This window comes from Gavialis gangeticus, unplaced genomic scaffold (assembly GCF_001723915.1).
Source record: "Gavialis gangeticus isolate Ggan-Ray unplaced genomic scaffold, GavGan_comp1, whole genome shotgun sequence".
Taxonomy (NCBI): domain Eukaryota; kingdom Metazoa; phylum Chordata; order Crocodylia; family Gavialidae; genus Gavialis; species Gavialis gangeticus.
Genome location: NW_017729012.1, coordinates 4,690,055 through 4,698,244, shown reverse-complemented (window position 1 = coordinate 4,698,244; position 8,190 = coordinate 4,690,055). Strand labels below are relative to the sequence as shown.

The 8,190-nt window shown below is 48.8% G+C and overlaps 1 protein-coding gene across 3 annotated transcripts in view; it reads left to right on the top strand.

Annotated features, from left to right (window-relative positions):
• The window catches only part of CUEDC1 (CUE domain containing 1), a 96,155-nt gene that overhangs the window by 6,506 nt on the left and 81,459 nt on the right, over window positions 1-8,190 (top strand). For all 3 annotated transcript variants that reach the window (XM_019511078.1, XM_019511080.1, XM_019511079.1), the window contains exon 2: window positions 7,000-7,157. The gene's annotated coding sequence lies outside the window, so the exon portion shown is untranslated. The remainder of the gene's footprint in view (window positions 1-6,999; window positions 7,158-8,190) is intronic.

Below are 8,190 nucleotides of genomic sequence, written 5' to 3'. Positions count from 1 at the left end.
TTTTCCCTTTTCCCCCCCCCCCCCCAAAAAAAAAAGTTATTGGTATATATTTGGTTTTCCAAAGGTAATTTAACCTTCTTTGCTTTTCATTATCTTTTTCACTCTCTTTTCCCATGGACGGAGGCGGCAAAAAAGACTCGGCTGAAATATTTTTGTGAAAATGTTCTAATTGCTTTTGTCAGAAAGGCTCGAAAATGTTTCCACCGGCTCTAAAGAAGGGGACGGCTGGATCCCGCAGGGGGGTTATGGTTTACATGCGTTCTGTTAATTGGCCATGGTGGGTGGCTGAGAAATCAACCCAAGAATGGGGTTAAATGACTGCTTTATAGCTTTGGGGGTGGAGAGATGCATCAGCCAAGTCTCGGGGGCTGGATGTATTACGTGTGTCTACACTGTGCACATGCCGTGCGGTGCTGGGATCCCTGAGCTCGCTGTACTGCAGGACTTAAGCCTGAAAATGGCTGGGGAGGGGGTGACGTGCATCTTATGCTGCATTAAGAATCAAATCTGTTGTTTAGGGCTTAGCTGGGAGGAGGATGCTGCTCGAATCCCCTCCCGCGTGTATACGAGCAGTACGTTGGCCAGGGTGTCGGAGGATTGTTCTGTTGAGTCTTGTGCGGATAAGATGAAGACGGTGTTTGAAGGATGCCTGGGCAGCTGCATGCATGGATCTGTAAGCCCAGGAGAGGAGATTGCAATGCCTTCCTCTGTAGCAGCGGATGCAGGTGCCCTGGCCTTTTGCTAAATGGCTTGTGCTGGTCAAAGCTTCATACTTCACCACTGCGTGAGAGCTGGCTGCTTTTTAAAAAAAATAAATAAAAAAAAAATGAATCCTAATGGTCCGTGAGCAGCGCCAGGTTGGAGTCTGTTGGTGGCTTTTTGATGCCGAGAGTCCTACAGATTAGACGGGACTCAGAGAAGGGGATGATCATGATAGTGCCTGGGAGTCTGATCTGAGGACGGGCTAAAGGAAGGTGATTAAATAACTGAAGCCTCTATCTGTGCTCAACCGGTGAGAAATTTCCCAGCAATCAATATTGGAGGAGTATGATCTAGTCTTTTTGGGGGGGGGCAGCAGTGGAATGGCTTGATCCATCCTTATTGGCGTTAATGGGAGTCTTTCCATTGACTTTCACAAGTCTGGGGCCAGGTTGTCTTAAAAAATGCACTTGGGTGCAGGCCTGGGACACCTTGACAGCGTTATCTTGAGCTGTTATGGCCCGAAGGACCCAGCTAGATATCCTCACGTAGCTCTTGTGATCCACAGACCAAAACACCTCCAAGCGCAGCAGTTCCCTCAAACCCGTCCGGCTGTCGTCTCCAGCTGACGATCTGCAGCTCCGGCCGCCCCGGGTGAGCAGGATCAAGTGAGGGCACCGCATGGCTGACTCCCAGCCCCAGGCAGGAGGCGCTGGCTTGCTCTCAGCCGTCGCCTGCTCGCTTCGGTGTGCAGTCCCGATCGTTGGTGGGCTGCTTGCTATCCTCTGTCTCTTCCCCCCCGCACAAAAAAAGCCCAGAGGCAGCACAAGACTTTCAGACGGTTTCTGTCTCCTTAGGCGGCCTTTGCCGTAGGCGTCGATGCCTCCAATTTGCGAGCAGAAGGAGCCTGGTGTTTAGTCTGTGGTGCTTTAGCAGACACGCAGGACACGGAGATGCGTGCCAGCATTACGGATGATCTCAAGGAAGCAAGAAACTTCTCTGGGAATTTAAGGTGTGTGGGTAGAAAGAGTTGGCAGACGTATGCAAATTCTGGATTGATTTTTGTTATTTTATTGTAGTGAAACTCTGTTCCTAACGGCTGAAACTCACCTGATTAAGCCCTCCAACACGGCCTGGAGTAAAATTTGCACGGGGTGGTTAGGCCCACCTTTTCACAAGTACCTGGAGCCATGAAAATGCCTTCCAGGGGTTGTAAAAGCACCAAAAAGATCAAGGGCTTAACTCCCAGTGAAATCAATGTGCCCCATTTACTTATAAAAACCTCTGTAGGGTCCAACATACCTTGGCAGGAATGTGGACCTTGGGCACCTCGGCACTACGGTTCAAAGTCGGATTGATAAACTTGCTCCTGGTCTACGTGCAAAAATATTCTCCTAGCCTAAACTGTGCCAACTCTCTAATCCTCCCCCCACTTTGAGGCAGGTGTACTTCCATGTGCATGCAAGTTCCTCTTAATAAACCACGGTGGTTGTGAAATAGTTACTTCTCTTTTTGGTCGTCTCCCCACAGAGTTTTGCACCAGTTTTAATTCATCTGTATTCAACTTACACCTCAAATTTGGCCTGATGTGCACAAAACCATTGCACATCATTATTGTATTCCAGCTAACACGGCCGAAGAAGGCCGGCGTAGGAGCGGACAAAGCTTTGATGATTTCGACATGCGCAAGCTAGTTGGTTGGGTTCAACGAATGATTTACTTCAGTGTTTCGTGCGACCAGTTTATTGTGTGTTAAAAGCAGCAATAGGTCTAGTACAGCCAGGGCCTTTCTCGCCTGGTAGGACCTGTTAGCTAACATGTCTCAACAACGCAGTCTGAAATCCAAGGACTCGTCTACCTGTGGAGTTGTTTTCTTCCTGATTTAGTTGTCCCAGATGGGTATGTTTCTTCTTTCAGCATGAATTAATCTCAGTGGGAACAAAAGCCGCCTTCTTCTGGAACAAGGTTGTCCACATGTGAAGTCAAAGAAGCATGCCTTTAAACTGCATTAACTTTCCAGTGTAGACCAGCCCTGGCTCGAGACAACCCTTAAATGGGTTGGTTTTGTTTTTCAGCAATGCCAAGTGGAAACCACCTGGAAAGCACAGGGAAGTAAAAGTGTGCGGTGGCCAGTGTGCTGCTCCTCAGTGCTCAGACGGCCTGTGGTTTTTTTTCCCCCCCTACTTCTTCCCATTTCTGAGCCTGCTGCCTTGGCAGCCAGTGGCTTTAAAAAAAACCCCCCCAGTTCTCCCACCGTTTTTGCTTCAAATCAAAACCGGATGGAGAGTTGCATTTCCAAGACATCCGCCTTGCTTTTTCAGTCATTCACAGGAATTTAGCTGGAGGGTTTTGGGGTGCCCCTTGTTTAGGGACTACTGATATCTTAATCAAAGCTGCCTTGACTGTCAGGCTGGGAGAGGATAAAAGTTATACACCTAAATAAGCGGCCTCATTGTCAGCGATGCTGACAACCCTCCTCTCCCACCGGCTGTATAGTCAGGATCTGCATCTGGGTTGAGGAGCTTGACTTTGGGTCCTTTGCAGTTGAGATGCCCTGAATTTGACAGTCCTTTAATCTGAATTTCTTTGTCCCAAAGCAGGACAGGCTGTGGCTGGGTGAGCTGGCACGGGCAGGGCTTGCTTGGGGATCTTTGCGCGATGCTGCCTCTTGCCACGCGCACATCCCCAAGCTGAACCTTCACTGTAAAATATTCAAATCTGGTTAAAGCGCCTCGTGGCTTGAAATTATCGAAAGATAGGCGAGACAAAGAGAGATGTAAAGATTCAGCAAAGGGATTTGGTGCGTGTGTGTGTGGGGGGGGATTGAGCTGCTCAAAGAATCAGCAAATTATATTTGCCCTCCTAAAAGAGAGCATGAAAATGTAATCAGTACAAGCCAGCGTTTTTTCTCATCGTTTCCATAATGGCTGCCCTTGAGTATTTGCAAAGCCCGTTCAGCCGGATGCTCTCACTGGCTCTTCCCTAGTTTAGAGATCTGCAGACTCAGGTCTTAAATCCCAAATAAATTACAGGTGTCACCTCATTAGCAGCAGCATTGTGGGTCTGAGGTTTTCTTGTTTTTTTTAAATCTCAGATTGACGGTTAGCTTCATGCCAGCTTCTGAGCTCAGCTCGGACTAATGCATCCGCTCAAATCTCGGCCTGGGTTCGATTGCAGTCTGACTGGCAGAGCACGGGGTCAGGTCGTCATGGGGGATGTCGCGTCTGTCTTATTGGCAGTGTTGGAGGGACTCTGCAGCACCGCACTCCTCCCAAAGTGACAGCGAGTCATTCACACCCTTCTGAAAATATTGGGCCCTGCTTTAATTATGGTGGGATAGTTAATGTAGTTTACTCCTCTTCCCTGGCCTGGATATGGTTCTGCTGGCGGAAAGCTGCTTTATCCACGTAGCTGATCACCTGGGGAAGGAGAATAAGCCCTGCTCACATGGGGTGCTTTTGCACCAGGTTGATTGCATCTGCACTGGGGACTGTGCAAGCCTTTTAGGCTACGTCTTGACTGCAAGGAGAGATGTGTGCTTAGATGGAAAGTGTGTGACACCTCCGCGGAGCTGACGTTCAGGTAACGTCTGAGTGAAGGCAGCCGAGGTCAGCCCTTTCTTCCTGTCTGGGCCTTACTTCTGTACATCCCGCCGCAGGATCAAAGGTTCGTGCCTATGCTGCTCCGGCACGTAGCAATTACCCTGCGCTAGAGTTTGTAATTAGCCAGGGTTATATCACTTCAGCGGTCCCCGTGGGCAATGGGCTGTGAATAGGGACAAGAATGGTCCGGCGCCATAAAATCCTTCCAGAGGGAAAACAGGATTGAAAATAGCTACTGCTAAACCTGATTTTGAAGACCCTCTTCCATCCGAGGTGTCTTTATCATGTTTGCGGAGCGTCTGCTGACGATCTAACCGCGTGATGTACCGAGGAAAGGGTCTGGATCCCATTACGGAGCCACCTGCCATCACAAAAACGCATGCGCCGAAACCACTGGCAGGGGTGTGGCGCGGTGTGGTGGTCGTGCTGGTGAGACGTTCCCCTGGGAAGTTCAGGCCGTTAGTGCAGTCTCTGTATAATTGAAAAAGAACAATGACAAAGCACCAGGAGGAAATGCCATCAGCAATTAGATCATCCTTCCTTTCCTGCGCTAACTCGGGTGCCTTTATTGATAAAGTTCAAAGGCCCTTTTTAAGCAAACAGCGCCGGTCAGGACTCCTAGCGCAAACTGAATGAATGCAAACGAGGTTACTCCTTTTGAAAGCGGACTTCGTGGCTTTTCCTGCCAAGCGGAGATCCTCCGAAGCGCCACTTCGAAGCTTGGGGGGATGAAGGGTCTGGCTCCTACGTTCAGGGGGGCAGAGGCGAGGTTGGCCTAAATGCACACAGGGCTTTTACTGCCACTGAAATGCTCTCGCAAGCTGAGAGAGGTGATCTGAGCAGTCCCCGTTGCTGTGTGACCTGCTCCGCCAGCCCTTGTGATCGATGTTCGTAGGCATAGACATTAGGGGCTGGAAGGGACCTCGCGAGACTGAGTCCAGCCCCAATAGATGGAGAAACTCGTGTTGACTTCAGTGGATGAGCTGGACCAAACTTTGCCTGCACCGGCCATTTTGCTAGGAAGAGAAAGTTCACCAAATCGTTAGTATGCGGCAGGTGCTCTTGTCTGGAAGGATGTTCAACCCCATTGGAAAACCCACTGCATTTTTACTTATTTTTTGCAAGCAGGTGAGCCTAAGCACATAGTTTCTTCCACTGCCAGCAAAGACGGAGCATGGGTTTCTCTCTCTTTCCTCCCCCCCTTATCTAAGGTTATATTGGTGCATTGCCTCTCCCCTTGTAGAAAAGGGATTTAGTGTTTAAACATTTCTCCTTGCAGTAATTCAAGCCGAGTGGGGCTTTGTGGCAAAGCCAGTTGTCATGGCAATTCTTTGCTTCGACAGTGTAAACAGCCAGACTAAAAGGAGCCTTGTCTCCGATAGGTGAACTATTACACGCTCTCTTCAACTAATAGCTGACTTGAACTGCGTATAAGTAACGATGCCTTCCTTGTCCCTGGCTGAGAGCCTCGGATCTCGTAGGTCGCTGTTTAACAGATGCGTATTTTTTGCAAAGATTTTGTACCGCCCTTAGGGAAGAGTCTTGCAGGCAAGAAACCAAGTGAGGGCTCTCCAGAGATTTGCTTGGGTTCGGTCCAAATTGCTGCGGGCTCTGATGACCCCAAATGGCTACTTGAAGCCCCCATTTTTTTTAAGTCTGAGTTCCTATCTAAAACACTCTCCTGATTTTCAAAACTGGCTGGCTTAGCTCATTTTGGAAAAGTGGGCTGCTGCTTTTTTACCTCCCTTTTTGGTGCCCAAACTGAGTTTATTTTTTCCCGTGGGGAACCTAAGGCACTGGCTCTTTAATGGCCAAGCATTTAAAGTTCCTTTGAAACTCCTGGCCTTGTTCTGAAAATCTCTTTTTCTTACAGGATTTTTAGAAACTCTTCTGTAATGTTCTCTAGCAGGACTGCGATGTGCTGTTCAATTCCATCGGGCAGTCCAAAAATACCAACCTCCTGGAAAAGTGATCATTTTGCAGCACGTTGAAAGCTTTCCCCCCCTAAAACCTACTCTCCAGAGGTTCTGGGACACTGGTTAATAAGTAGTTTCATTTATCTGTACTTCTTTGCTTTTTTAATTAGTTTTGTGGTCTTTATCAGTGCCTGTCGTGTGCTCTTGGTGCCAGTATGTGCTTTTATAACTTCATAGTAAAGTTTGCTTATCCTGAGAATAGAGACATTTCCATCAGCAGGCTTAATGAAAAAATAACACCACCCCAACCCACACCGCCAGCAAGTGTAATACCAGTAATTTCTTTGGCCCTCGGCCCTGCGTTGCCGTCTTCTGCTCTTTAGGCAACAAATGAAGTCTAGAGAAATACACGGGCCGGGTGTAAAACAAATAGCCATGTTAACTGAATGTACGAGCCCTTGCTCAGAGGGGCGAACGGGGAACCGGTTTGGTCTTTCCCAGTCCCGCTGAATTTTGAGGCATCGGCATTATTTTCCCAGCCTGATTTTATTTTTTTGGAACAACAAGTGATTCTGGAAAATCCTTGCAAGCCAAAATGTAAAACCTTCCTTGTTAGGGCAATCGAAATGTCTTATTTTGCTTGCAGCCCGTTTCTAGCGATTGTTTACAACCTGTTTTTGCTCAAACTGAAAATGAGAAACAAACCAAAAATGTATTACCTTCTCGTTTTGAAAGCCTCGACGTCCTGACCATCGAAAAATTCGCTTGTATTTTTTTTCCAGAACAGGAATTTGAAGAAGACGACCCTGTCCTGCCAAGAGCGTTTGGGTTCAAAGAATTGGCGTTTTCCAGTGAGTAGCACCTTTCAGAAACGTTCCCGACCCCTCGCCGAGGTGATCACGTGCGCTGCTGCGCTGGTCGGGTTTGGAAACCGAGCATGGTGAGTACCGCTGTCAACGGGTCAAAAGTCTTCCCGGGCTTAGCAGTCCTTTGGGCTGTTGTGGTTAAGACACGCTAGCTATTGTCACCAGTGTTAGGCAAAGATCGGTGATATGGTTAGCATCACATCTGCCCGTCTTTGTGCCCCTGGGCTGAAGGCCCAGCTACAGCTGGGCTGATGAGTCCAGATTAGGGTTTGAACTGGCACCTGTGGATCTGTAAGGAGGTAGCTTAACCTGCCTTGCCCAGGGACCACTATAGGGCTCACTGACTCTTTAAAGGGATGCTAACCTAGTTGTATGGACTAGTTGTGGACCCTCCTTCATATCCAAAGCGGCTTCTTGATATAGTTGGAGCATTTTTACTGGTTGCGGAGAGAGCGGTGACCTCTCAGCTTCTCAAGCGCTGAGCTGCGTGGGTGGCAACTCCGTGCGTTAGAGAGAAGGGCGTTTTGCTTTTGCCAGACGGACGGGAGTGGTTGGGGCCTGCATCTGGGGGAGAAACAAAAAGATCTGCTGTTGTGTGCTCAGTGTGTGCCAGCAGCTGCCATGAGTGTTTGCAAACTGAGTGGCTGCATCTGCCAGAGATCAGCCACATAGTTATTTGCATGAGTTTTCAGTCTAACCCATCCCCCTTGCTTGCACAGCCCCTGCACTGATGGCTCCAAATGAGATATGGTGTTGGGAGGGTACTCAAAGCAGGTATGCATTGTGCTCATCATGCTCAGTGTTCATCTCAACCAGCACTCGCACGGGTAGGCAGAGGGTGACAGGCCCATTTCACAGCTGAGCAACTGAGGCATGGGTAGGCGAGGAGATGCAGCTGAATGGAGCCAAGAGAAAGTTCATGTGCTCCTGGTTCCCAGCTCTGTAGTCGAGCTGTGCCATTAGTGGAGGCATCCAGGAAGGTTCATTTTGCTGAGAGTATCAGGAATGGGCAACTTGAATAGGAACAACAGAGTTCAGGGTGTGGGGAGAGGATAAAATAGATGCGTCCTGCAACGAGCTGAGAGGGTGGGGTCCTTGTAAGGAAAA